The following is a 14,479-nucleotide window of genomic DNA, read 5'->3' on the forward strand; positions in this document are numbered from 1 at the left end:
CCTCGGGGTAATTTGAGCATTGGCTGTGCGGGCAATCAAATAAATAATGAGACTGCTGCCGCAGCTTCAGACCCAGTCTTAGTCCTGAGTCCTCAGTCTCAGCCTCTGACTCTGACACAGTTTCAGCCACAATATCCCAGTTCGCAGTTGGCAGTTCTCAGTCGACGTTATGGAACTTTGTTTAATATGCGCAAAACGTCGCAGAACTTTTGCAGCTACTTGTCGTCAACATTGCCGTCGCCATCGCCATAGCCATCACTATGGCCATTGCTCGCTCTTGTCTTGGTCTCCTTTTTTAGTTGATTTTCTTGTTCTTCTTTTTGTTGTTGGTGTTGTGATTGTCTATGGCAACTGGCTTTTATATAGTTGTTGCTACTCTCGTCTGTATTTCTATAATTGCCTTTTGCCTTTGTCTGCCCCAACATCAAGTATCTCAGTATCAGTATCTGTATACACAATACAACAAAAAAGTATCTCAACATTTTTTGGTTTTGTTGTTGTATTTATGAAATTTGGGACCCCCATGAAGATGCCGCAATTGCTTACAAAAAGTTTGCCGATAGCTTTCAATATTTGAGATATTTGTTCGCTTTTTCGGTCTACAGCATGCAATTTTCCACTTGTCATTCATGACATGTGCATTAAACAATTTATAGAAAAATTATTTCATTTGCCACAATAGAAGAGAATTTTTCGAATTATTGTTAAATTAAATGTTTATGGAAAACACTTTAGCAAATGGCAAATATATGTACTTAAATTCACTTACTATAATTTTTATGATTGGGATAAAACAAGGCGTTTTATTAGAGATAATGTAATTTAGATGCCAAAATCTTGACATGCTTCAGCTTAAGGATAAATTTTTATCCTACATCAGAAGGTGTCACAAAAAATAGTTGCAAAAAGTAAAATACTAAAACTCTAATTGTGGTCATATATACAAATGTCATTCCCGCCTTAGCCTAACTTTTGAACTTAGCCAAAAGCAAACAGAACTAAATGACAAATAAAATGGGGAAACAAGAAGTAAGAAACAACAAAAACAAAGAAATACTGAAGGAGATGGAAAACAAAAACGACACTGACAACAACAAAAACGAACGAAAAGAAAGGCAAGAAACTTAAATGTCAAGCTGAAATGGAGCTAAAGGCACTTCACATACATAAAACTCACATGGAAAAAGGAGAGACAAAAGCCCGCGCGCACGTCAACCTCAAGCAGCGCACTAGGCCACGCTGATTTACACACAGAGACACACACAACGACACACAAATATACATATGTATGTGTATATAAAAATACTTCCGTGTTGATTGTTTTGTTTTGCTTTGCTTGGTGCCAGCAACTACCAACTTGCAAAAGACGACAACGGCAACGGCAACGGCAACGACGACCACGACGACGCCCATAAAAAGTGACGACGTCTGCGAAAATCACTTTAAAAACAAGTGAAAGGAGCCAAGAGACCAAGGAGATAGACACATAATGGTGAAACAGTTGAAGAGGAAGTAGAGAGGCCGGCTGGTTGGAAGGCAAACCTGTCCATCAACAAAACTATTGCAACAATAAACAAGAACAATTTGACAATTGAAGTGCTTTCCTGACAAAGCTACAGAAAAAAGAACAAAAACCAAAAAAAAAAAAGGAAAAAAAAAAGAAAAAGAAAAAGGGAAAAACTGGTAAAAAGAAAGCAAAGATGATCAAGAAGATTGGGGCATGGGAAGGGGGAAAAATAAATCCAGAGTAAGACAAGGATTCAAGAATAGAGAAAGGGAAAATTGGCCTCATCTCTATCCAAAAGCAGTCGGCATCGACTCTAACACTTGAGCACAGTTTCCGGTCATTTACATGTACACATGGCCTTCTATTTCTGTCAATGTGTGTGCGTGTGACACAGTATCCTAGTTTTTGTTTTCGTCCTCCTTTTTTTTTTGCACATACAAAATGTTTCTATAATTGCAAAAACCAAGTCATTGCCCCAAGGTCAGTTTAGAGCGTAACACATGATCAACAACAAATTGAAAGTGGATAACTAATTTAACGCAATTTCGCCTTGGGGTGACCTGCCCTGGAAAGTATGCTATAGAAAATTATCAAAAACGAAATTTTCTAACTTTTTAGATAATATCTTTCTCCTTTTTTTTTTTTTGTTATGGAAGGCATTTGACAGTGTACAGACTCCACGTGCCGCCGTGTGAGAGAATTTACTCTGCTCGCTCGCATTTTGTTTCTCTCTTGCCCCCTTCTCACCCCTTGTACCATAATCTCTCTTTGTATTTCTCTTTCTCTCTCTCTCTGCGCAGCTACCAATCCTGCAGGATCAGGGTGTGGTGAGTTATGCTGTGGAAAAGGCCCTACCTTATGTTGGCTGCTGCTGGCTGCGGTTGCTGCTGCTGCTGCTGCTACTTTTCCTGCTTAGCTGCGCGTTTTTCCTTTTTGATATGTGGCACGCACTCACACAAATGTAGAATATATGACAAACATGAACACACTCACTATCACACACACTGGACCAAAGGCAAGGAGCAACACACAGACACACACACTCGCGCGCGAAAGTTCCTCTTTTTATGCAGACGATTCCCAATTGAATTCACATCTTTCCTTTTTGTTTATTACTTGATAAACATTTTGTAGCAAAATTTTGATTGTATTTTTATTTGAAAATATATTTTTGTTTGCCGTACGAGTAGGAGTCATACGAGAATACATATATGTATATATTTTATTTTTGTAATTGTCTCCGTGTCTCCGTTTTGTTCTGATTATATTTCTATGATATATTGTGAAACTTGTTTGCCGCTTTGGTCAACCAAACACGTCAACTGTCTGCACCTGACTGAACTCGGAACTGGTTGTCAGTTTTTCTCAAAGGCGTCGTTGCTGATGGTGCTTCTGCTGCTGCTGCTGCTGCTGCTGCTACTGCAAAGAGAAGTAATAAGAGCGAATGAGAATAAAATTCAATTGAGAGCGCCGACTCGATGTGGATGCTGCAAGAATCTTTCTTAATTTTTCTCTTAACAAATTGTAGTCTTTTGTTTTGATTTTCATATTACATCAAAGAGCATACACCCACAATATAACTAAGAGCAGTACACATACACTTACCACACACACACACACACACACACACCATGTGTATATCAAAAACAAGAGTAAAAACAATTCAACAATCTAAAGCAAAAAAGTAAAGACAGAAAAATTTTTTTCACTAGGTTCAAACCCTTCATCTCTCCCACAACTAAAAATAATAATACTTGTAGGTTTTTATTTTCACCACTTTCCCCACCCCAACTCCAAGCTTTACGCACCTCTCGCGCCAACAGTTTGCCGCCGCTCTCCTACTATTAACGGTTAAAATTTCCGCTATCTACTTTTAAGCGCACAAACAAAATACCAGCTCGAAAATAAATATCATAAAAATATGAAAAATAAATAAATGAGCCAAAAGGATGGTTACCACCAAAAAAAGGTTAGTGGACGGGGGCTACAGTGTGGAAATACAGCGAAGGAAGTTGGCAAATATAAATATTTGGCCAGCTACAGTTACGCGCACCCCGGCTTAACAAAAGGGCTGTCCAATCGGTTTTACCGTGGGGTTAACAGCCATCCATGGTTGTATAGAAAGGGGAAAGGGACTCTGCGGCGAGGGTTAACTTGCTTCTTTCTGTCTTTCATTTAAATTTTTTGTGTGTGTTGTTTTTGTTTAAAGCGGCCTCTGCTGCTCTTTATGCAAACTGCCGCCGCCGTCGACGTTGGTGTTGTCTTGTCGCTCTTGTGGCAAGCGACCTCATGAATATGTAAATTGTTATTATTGCATATTGTTAGGCGCCAGCAGCATTGAGTATAGCGGAAGAGGCAAAGTCTTTTTGGGAACCTTTCGCTAGATATATCCTCACGCTGGTCCAGGGGTGCATGGCAGGTAAGAACAAAAAAAAATAAAGAGAAAAGGCGAACTTCTTTGCTAAAATAAATTCTAGGATTAAAATTTTAAACAATATTCAAATTCTGTTTTCAAGTTTTCAATGCCTACAAATTAAAGTGACTAACTATTGTCTGAAAATTTAAACAAATTTTTCGACAAGGCAAATATACATGTCGATTTCAAAATTCATGAATCTCAATGTTCTCTGTTGTCAGATGGTCATGTATTTTATCACCTTTGATTTGAGTGTACATAAACATACAATTTTAAGTCGTTATTTAGTAATGGAAAACATTTTTTGACCGGAAGCCATTCAAATGGCATGTTTCGTTAATTTGCTTCAAAAATACATTTTATCAACAGAAAAATTTACAAAAGGAAGTTGGTAATGTGTTCGCTAACTTGGTAGATAAATTTAAGTTAGATGTTTAGGAAAACGCCCCAAACAAATTAAGCATTATACTTTACGTCTCTTGGTTAGTTTTAAAGCTACACTTATAGATGTTTTTCAATAGTTGCATTGGAAAGAAAGTCCAAAAGCTTTATCTATGAGTTAAAATTTCCTTCATAAAAAAAATGAAATGAGTCAAGCCGTTACTATTGATCTTTTGACTTAAACTATTTTACTATAAATTCGTAAATGTGTTTAAGTCAGTTTTAAAATAAAAAACATTTTATTGAATCAAATTATTTAGTCAATTTCCATTCAGTTGTTCAAGTATTTCCCTCCCAAATGCAATTACATATCCCACTTAGGCTATCTAAAATAATTTAGCATCACCTTAACAAAACGATCTAGTCGGCTTTAAGTTACTTGCCATCATTGTCAATGGCGACAGGCAACAACAGCAATAATGGCACCACCTAGGCAACAAAGTAATGGCCGACAAGACACACACACACACACACACACACACACACACACATTGAAGCACGCACACGCATGTACTTGAAACAGCCTTGACAACCTGAACATGCCCAAGAACAAGACATTTGGTGCGGCGACTTTGATTGGCAGCCCTCAACAGAAAAAGCGAAAGTGGAGGCGAAATCATCATCATCATTGCCATTTACTATGTCTCTGTCTGTGTCCTGAATCTGAGACGCAGCGATTGTCGTCGACATCTTCTGAATCGTCGTCGCGGCCGTCATCATCGTCGTTGTCGACATCGTCATCATCATCATCATCGTCATCTATAATAACATCAAACAGCTCTCGCTGCCCAGACACCAAAGCAAAACAAAGCCAAGCCAAGTGAAGTCAAAAAAAAAAAACCCCAAACGAACTCCCCTATCCTTGTCTTGGCCTGCCACCAATACCTTTAACTACATACTTCCATTGCCCCCATGCCCCGCTAAATTCACACCTCCCCACTCGTTATCACGCGCAATAAAATAAAAAAGAAATACAAAAACAGCATTCTAGCATTTTTCCAATGCTACCCTTACCGAACCGAGTACTACAGTTCAAGTAAAAGCAAAGAAATTACGATCGCTATGAATGTGTCTTTTCCAATTATTCGTTTTTATTTGGCCTTGTTTCGGAACTGGATCGAGCTGTTCGAAAAATTTGGATCTTTGTGCGCTTTTTACTACTATACAATATTCAATTATGTATTCTTGAATTTCGCACACATTTGGGATCAAGTGTGTTTATAAAATTTATTAATCGTTTTGAAGGAAAAATGCTGCATCAAAAAGAATTTCCAATAAAACAAAAATTAGAACACCATTTTGATTTTGTTAAAAGTATCGTTAGTTTCAATGAATTCTATTTTGTAAAAAAGTGTTGAATTATAGTCCAATCTAATCTCATATTTGTGTGAAAATTGCAATTCTCCTGGCATCGATATCCATTAATCAATGCCAAAAATCTTTTGAATGGACCTGCTAGTGCATACACAACTTCGACAACAAAAAGGATAAGGTTTGCTTTTCATTCTATTTGAAAATTTTCCATCCCAATTTGCCCCCTTCCCCTTATCTGTTTTTGTGTATGCATCTGATGCTTACTTGATTTTTCCTTCCTTACGATTTTCAAACATTTACTTTCGCTTTTTGCAAACGAAAACATAGGCAAACACACACACACACGGAGACAGAAATAAGCACACACACAAAGACAGGCACACGTATTCAAAATTGTTCAAGGGGAAGAAGGGAGATGGAGATAACGCTACGGCTTGTTGGGTGATTGTGGGGGCTACCACGAAAAAACGACCGTGTACGCAGGAAAATTCTTGTTGGTGGGTGTGGCAGCAGCAGCCTAGGCAAGCAACAGAAACGGCGACGGCAACGGCCATAGCAGCAGCGGCTATGTTGCCTGAATGCGCGTTTAGTTTCAAGTGTTATTTTTGTCCTGAAAGAGCAGAGCACAAGGAACGAGAAGTAGCAGCAACAGCGGTAAAAGGAGATGCCGAAGAAGATGAACAAGAATGAGAGGGGCGAGAGCAGAAGGTAGATGGACTACTGCTGGTGCCCCGTCGTTCGTTTTTTCCAACGTCTTCGTTATAGTCTTCGTTCTTGTCCTCGTCGTCCACGTCCTCGTCGTCGTCGTCGTCGTCGTCTATTTTAGCTGAAGTGCGTAATTGATGTGAAAAGTGGCAACAAACTGTTTTTTATTTGCGCTTGCTTTCAATTTGTTTAAATTGCTTGGCACACATACCACAACCAACACACACACACACAAACACACACTGGTGCACATAGCAACCTACACATAGACATAAAGACATTGATATTTTTAAACGCTGATTGAAGTTTTATTGAATTTTAAATTGCACTAGCCCTCTGGTTTTGGATTCGCCTTAGATGCTGGTTTGGTTTTTTCCTTTGGCTTCTTTTCTCTTTCTCTGCATCTCTCTCTTTCTCTCTCAAACGATTTTCGGGGAGTTTTTCTTAGCTTTTTCTTGCTCCCTTCTTTCCTCACTTGACGAGTGTTTTATTGTTGACACAAATAATGTCACTCAAAATGTCAAAAAGAGGCCGCTGTTCTATATTTTATTTTGCTTCGTTTTGCTCCTGTTTTTGTTGTTGTTTTTCAGATTGCTGTTATGGTTGCCCAGGAACTGAGGTTTAACATACATTAAAATGAGTTGTCAGGTGTATGTATGTATGTTTAAGGCTCCCAAACAGGTAAATGCTGGCAATAGACCTATCAGTTAGAGTACACTGAGCCACACAAGCAGCAGCCATGATGAGTCGCAATCGAAGTTGAATGGTGCAAGAATATTGAAGTGACAAATTGGACCCTTAGAAAATCGACAAAGATGTGGAGACAATTTTAAAAGTTTCTCTAAACATTTCATATTCAGTTTACTTTGCTTTAAATATAAAACTGCTCTCTAGGTTTTAGATTTGTCGATCTTATTGTTTTTTGTCCGTAGTAGTTTGTCTCATAAGAAAGGATTATATAAATATTAAACCTCTCAAACTGTAATAAGACCATGAATTAAAAACAATAGAGCAACATATTTAAAAAAAACCCCAAGAAGTATGAATTCAGTTTTGCTTTTGTTATGTTTTTTATTGCATCATTTCAATGTGCCTATTGTTTCCGCATTTCCCTCAATAAACACTTTACCCTGCAGAACATTAACACTTTCTTGGAAGATAATTTGGGTGTTGTCTGCTTACTGACCTCGTTGGTAAAGAAAAACAAGCGAACCCTCACACCGAGAGACACAATAAAGTTCAATATTAATGCACCCTTTGACACACAGCCACATAAAGAAATACGTATGTATATATAAGCCGCAAACTGGTAGGGAATAGGGAGGTAATTCGAAGCTGCAGCCGAAACCGAAACGGCTAAACCAGAATCAAGGATCATAAAAATAAGACAAACAGGCTACTTAAAATAAAACCTTTGTGGGGCCAAAAAAAAAAATTTTAATGATCTGTCATAAAAGTGGTTCCGAAAGGGGCAAATTGTGGAGCGGGCAAAAGAAGCAAGACTGCCACATAAAAACTGAATTTATAAGGCATTGCATACTTTCGGGGGCAATCAAAGTAAACCAGCAGCTAAAGAGGAGACAGCAACAGCACAAACAGCAGCGGGCAAAACTGTTGCCCAAAAATCCCTTAAGCACTGGCGCCAAAGGAGTGGAATGCGTGAATGCCTCTGTGTGTTTGTGTGTGCGTCTGTGTGTATATACGGGTACGCGTGTGTGTGTGTGTGGCAATTAATTCCAAAATCACAATAGCCATAAAGATGATGATGCGACGACTACAATTTGAATGTCCCCACTAAAGAGAGCGAACGAAACGCGACCCTTCGGCGTCCTCCCTTTTGTGTTGCTGTCAAAGCCAGGACAAAATTGACAACAATGGCGACAAGCAGCGTTCGTAATAAGTAGTTTCTATAGCCCCCAAAGCTCCAAGCTTCCATCTCCTAACCCCAACGCCAACCTCAACTCTTGTCGATTCTGTGCCACCTCTGCAGGCCATTAAATCAACGCAGGACAACGCCTGGTTGTGCCCTGTCCCAGCCAGGACTGGCGTAGCCAGGCCTATTGCGGCACACACACAATATATCAAAGTTTATGTTGATTTCAGTGGCCAAATTTTCGTCTTTTTCTTCGTTTCCCCACACCCGTCTGTATTTTTCTTCTATATGTATGTATTTTTGTCTCATTGTCTCTTTTTATTTTATTTTTTATTGATTTATTTCCAGTGTGCTGGCCAGGAGTCCTCGTCCTTTGCCGCTGCTGCTGCTGTTGTATTTTTATTTGTGTACTTATTTTTGATTAGATTTATTTATTTTGATTTGTGCTGAGCCGACGCCGATGAAATTTAATAATTCCACTTAATGCAATAATAATTTCGTCGCCTTTTGTTGCCGGCCTTTTGGCAAAATTTCCTCTCCTTTGGCTTTACTTCTATCTTTCTTTATTCCATTTGGCCATCGTCGCCCTCGACGACGTCCTCGTCCTCGTCATCGTCATCGTCATCGTCATCTTCGTCGGCGTCATCATCATTTTGTGGCCGACGCATAATTTGTGCGAAATTTGTCAGATTGCTGGCACATTGGCTCTCTTAAGTCTGAATAATAGAGTAACAGTGTAGGATGTATAATGGGACAGGAGAATTTGAGGGGGGTGGGGGGGCGAGAATAAAAGCGGAAGCATGGCACAAAAATGAAACGCGTTAGTAGGGGAAGCATTTGTAATATGTTTTATTTGACTTGTGGCAGCTGCTGCCAGGCAATTGAAGTAATTGACGCCCAATTCCCTTGGTGCTCGGTTTGCTATCCCTATCCTCAATTCGTAATTTATTGCTCGTTTTTGAACTCACTTCCTCTTTTTTTCTCCTTTTCTCCCAAGGAAAAGAAAATGCAGACAGCTGATGACAATTTTTTGTTATAGAGAAATAAAAGAAATGATTTAAAGTTTCACTCAAATATTCAAACTTTTTCGCTTACAATCTACATATGTCGCCTAATCCTCTACTCTGACCTCATCTTACACGCCCCGGCTGTTCCAACCCTCTTAGCATATGCAACCCCAAAAACACTCACACACACAAACAGAGAGAGAAATACGAAAAAGGGGAATGCAAACATTGCGTATACGCAATTTACTTGTAATAAATGCTATGACATGCTTGCGGCAAAGCAAGAGAATTCCAATATCATCATCAATGGCGACACTTTATTATTGAATAAATGTGTATGTGTTTTTCTCAGTGTTAGTATCTGTGTGTTTATTTCTGTCTGCCTGCGTGTGTGTGGCTTGGGCCATAGCCATTTGCATAATTGATCGAGCAACGAGGCGCGAATGGCAAAGGCATAACGAAAATTGTTATAATCGCCCAACCAGCCGCAACGAAATGTTGAAATATTATTGCTAAACAATCAAACTTTACTTGCTGTGCTTGTTTTGACAAAAACACGCCGCCCTTCTGATGTGCCGCCCATTTAACGCAGCATACTTCTCCTCCTCCTCTTCCTCCTCTACTTTCTCTGCCACTTGCCTATCTAACAACGCCTTATTCCCTTTCACATTCGCATATTCATATTAAATATTAATACGTGTCGGGAAATGTTGAAGAGAGAATATCGATGATGGGCCAAGCCCACATTTGCCTCCAACTCCCAGCTCCACTCCTGAGCTGGAGCCTCCCCATCTCCACCTTCGCCTCAATAATTGATGCATGTGTGATTTATGCGTGTCCTCGCCATGCCGTTCAATTGTGCAAATCAATTTCAATAATCGACATAGAATTTTGAAGGCAATGATCGGAAATGCTATAAATACACATACACACAGACACAGACACATGTGCATATGCGAGTATCTGTGTGGGCAACGTGATGGTTTGTGTGTTGTGCAATCAGGAATCCCCGGGGGGGAAATTTTGTTATGGATTTTGGGCGAAAATATTAAATGAAATCATTGGTCTGTAAACAATTCTCCTTTCTGTTATTTCGTTTTAAAACTTAAAAATGCTTTCTCACAACAATAATAAACACATATTTTTCCAGCAATTAAAGTGGAATTAAAATTTTAGAAAATATCTCAAATAGTTCTTCAAATTAGTTAGTAATGTCAGATAGCGCAAAAGCTAAATGAAACCGTATTAAGTGAAATTTTCGGTTTTATTGAACGCGTTTACATACATCTAACAGATTATACATAGAAAATTTTTCGATTAAAAAAAAATAAATTTAAATAACAATAAAATATATTTTAATACAATTTAGAATAATTTATAGTTTATTTCTCAACATTTCTTATAAACATTTTAATTATAACATATCATATGCATATTAATTTTAACTTTGATAGTAAGAAAGACCTCAACTATAGCTCAGTTTTAAATGATCGCAAATTATAGGTTTTACTTATGAATAAATAAATATCCATAGTCTAAGCATATGTATGCTTTATAATCCCATTTAGGCAAGTGTGACTTGTAAACTGATAGTTACTAAAAGTCAACGGGGCATATTCCATGTTCACATATGTCTTGTGTTGTCTGCAACATAAATGCTTGATCAACCAGCCATATCCTCGCCAGCGGCAATCAGTCAGCCCCAAATGCTTTCTAATTAAGGCGCCTGTTTTTGGAGAGATAACAAGAGGGAAATTAAGGACCTTAAGCTAAGTGTATATTTTCGTCTTTGCCTTTATGGTTTGTGCACTTAAATGCTGTCCATGGCAACGACTCTATTGGAATCTGAGCCCAACCCTTGGTTTGGTCCCGTTTTCCGGCCATAGGTTCCAGAGCCACTTTACATGCTTAGTTTGTTGCACACATATAGAGTCACTTGCAGCTGAAGGAATTTAATTATAAGTTGTGTAACTAATTTCCGTTTTTGGTAAAAAGCACAAGTCTGTGAAAACGCAGCAACAAATATATTTTTATAATGCAAACATCAAAAAACTTTCTTTACTGATTGAATAAAACACACAAATAAGTTTTGAAATCTGTTTTGCTAATATTTTTTTGTTTTTTTTTTGTAATTTTCTTTTGGATGCCAGAGAAATTAACACGTAGATGGCATACTCATTACCATTATCATCATAATCATCAGATCCATTTACGTGCCTGGGCCGTGTCCATTAGTCGAACAACAGGACAGAAACGTCACCCAAAGGATTACACCATCCCGGGGAAGTTATTAGACCTATCAGCATCAGAGTTACAACAACATCATCAACAAAGACGAGAACCAGAACAACAGCAACAACAAAATATGAAAAGAAGAAAAATAACACCAGAGCTCAACAAACTTTTTTCACAACTTTGGCCTTGGCTTAACCCCACACACACACAAACACACACACAGACAGACAGACACACACACAGACATCCACCCTGCGAGTTTAACCCCACTTATGCCCCTGACAAGGTGCGGGGAGGCTAATTTAAAGTTTGCCTTATTTAAAATAAAATATTTAGAGGAACAGAAAGGAACAGACAAAAACAAAAAGATTGAAAAAAACGTCAGTTCATCAACTTAAATGGACGACTCAAAGATACCTTGTATGTGAGAAAATTAAAATTTGTTCAACGTGTTTGACAACAATTCTTAAAAAACTAAATATTTTTTAAATAATTAATTGGTAAGTACCAAATAAGAAATATTTGCCAACGTATTCCGCTATTGCTGCTTTATAGACATGTAAGTCAGTTTTTTGTGAAAATATACCCCTTGAATGCATGGGTTAAGGGTATAAGGGAAAAGCGAGAAAAAAGGGACAAACGCCAACAAGAACCCTTGGAAAACAATTTTTATTTGCACTTTTGATAAATTAATTAAATGCGAAAAAGGGCACAAATCTTTAAAATAATTAATTAAATAAACGACAGTCAGACGTAGAGGACGATAGAGAGGGAGCAAACGAGAGTGATATACTCAAAATACAAGAGAAAAAAAGGGAGATAGCAACTGAATGGCAAATGATGAATGTGCGTCAAAGCAGCAGCACGGAATGAATGGAATTGGCCAAAGCCAAAGCCGAACCAAGCTCAAATTATGGCAACCAACTGACACAGAAATCCATTTTTCATTTTTCTTAACCCATACACATAGCAAAGTCCTCCAATGCCTGTTTCCACTCCCCACCCCGCCCCTCATCAACAAAAGAGGTTCATGGGCCTTTGCCTACTTATTTATGAGCTTGTATGTTGTAGTTGGTCAAACAAAATCTATGCCACACTCTTACACACACATACAGACAAAAAAAGAAGAAAAATCACAAAAAAGGGGTAGAGATTACAAACGAAAAATAAATAAAAAGCAACACAAGCCCCGACAGGATGCCACTGCCACTGATTTGCTGTAGTTGTTTTTACTAGCCAGTAAAGTTGGCGAAAACAATTGCCATAGGAGAATTCTTAATACTCTTTTGAGAATCAGTCAAACAATAGTAAAATAGATAAAACATATTTATATGCGACTAGAGCAGAGACTTTTCGCATTTTATCGCAAACAAATGTTCTATAATTAAAATGGAGAGATTTAATTTTAATTATAACATCAGGACATTAATCTCGTCTGTTTGCATATGTTATAAAAATTATAAATCATTTCTAAATTGTTTAAGAAAGGGCAATTGATAATATGTTTAATTTTTGCCATACTAAAATAAAATAGGCAATAAAAATTAAGTATGTATTAAATTTTATTATGATGATGATATCGTAGCAAAAATCTTTTTATTCACCCCTTTAGCATATAGTTAGTTAAGATGGGTTTTGATACTTGTTTGAGCAATAAAAACCGCAAAAAACCTAATCAATGTGAAATAAAATGTATCTTCTATGAAAATGTTTAGCTAATGTTTTCTACAATATTATAATTTAGTCCTCAGTCTCTATAAGTTAAAGTAAGAAATATGCTCTTACTGCCCATACCTTAGTGTACACAAGCTTCAATGCTACTGAGTTACCCAAATATAGCTATAAGTTAGTGTAAAACGTAAACTCTTAGAGAGTCAGTCAAAGACCTTTTCTTTCGTTTTGTTGTTTTTGGTTTTTTTAAATCTTTGGTTTCGGCATTGTCTGCTAAATTACGTATACGCCTGGCAGGGCACAACCTTCTCTATGTAAGTGAGTACAAATATGTATGTGTGTGTGTGCGAGTGGCATGCAAACAAAAGCCGCTGCTGTCTGTCAGTCGACGAACTTGAAAACTTTCTTCTTTTGCTGCGTAGAGAGATTTTCGAAGGCAAAAAACAAACAAACAACCAGAAAGAGAGAGAGAGAGAGAGAGGGAGAGAGAAAAAAAATGTAAGAATGAGTTGTAAATGTCAAAAGTGGTTCTTGCGGAGCCATATTTCGATTCTCTGTACATCAAGATGAAAATGCCTTAGACAATTTTCAAATGGCGGCAATCTGCAGAAGCAATTTGAAAGAAAGAAATGAAAATATGCGCAATAATTTACACCCCAGGCAATTTTCGTTGTATATTCCTCTTTTCTTTGGTTACATTTTTTGTTTTTGCTATTGTTGTTGTAGGTTTTGCTTTTTGTTATACTATTTTTGGTGTTGTTGTATTTTTATTTTTACCATGACAACTCTTCAGAGACGAGAAACGAGACTGAGGGCTCGGTTGGCCATGTTTGTGTGTTTTGGCTGTAAGCAGCTGTCAGTGATTTCTGACAAATTGATTTGACAGTCGACAGGCGACGACCAACGACGAGTGGGTGGAAAATAGAAGGGTGAGCAGTGTATGGGAGGGGAGATGCAGGGGTAACCAGGCGGGTCCGACTCTGGGTAGCAGCAAGTCAGGCGCGTGTGCTAAAAAAAGATGAAAGCTGGCATTTGCTGTTTACTGTTGTTGTTGCTGCTGCTGCTGCTGTCGTTGCTACTGCCATTGCCGATGCCATGGCATCAACCATGTTGCTCCTGCTACTTCTGCTGCTGCTGCCTTCTCTGTTGCCATGTCTATGCGTGAGAGACGCAGCCCTGACTCTTCTAGCCCAAAAGAGAAGTCAACCAAGTCAGTAAGGGCCCAAACAGCAGTAGCAGCAAAGAGTTGTTTTGGCCCCAAAAGAGCAAGACCGTGGTGAGTTTTTTTTCTCATCCATTTTTGTAGTTGT

The 14,479-nt window shown here is 38.2% G+C and overlaps 1 protein-coding gene across 15 annotated transcripts in view; it reads right to left on the reverse strand.

Annotated features, from left to right (window-relative positions):
• Positions 1 to 2,398, reverse strand: part of LOC6649760 (glutamate-gated chloride channel) — a 35,948-nt gene extending 33,550 nt beyond the window's left edge. For all 15 annotated transcript variants that reach the window (XM_047009302.1, XM_047009301.1, XM_047009300.1 and 12 more), the window contains exon 1: positions 2,363 to 2,398. The gene's annotated coding sequence lies outside the window, so the exon portion shown is untranslated. The remainder of the gene's footprint in view (positions 1 to 2,362) is intronic.
• Between the last annotated feature and the right edge of the window lie 12,081 nt (positions 2,399 to 14,479).

Source organism: Drosophila willistoni, chromosome 3R (assembly GCF_018902025.1).
Source record: "Drosophila willistoni isolate 14030-0811.24 chromosome 3R, UCI_dwil_1.1, whole genome shotgun sequence".
Taxonomy (NCBI): domain Eukaryota; kingdom Metazoa; phylum Arthropoda; class Insecta; order Diptera; family Drosophilidae; genus Drosophila; species Drosophila willistoni.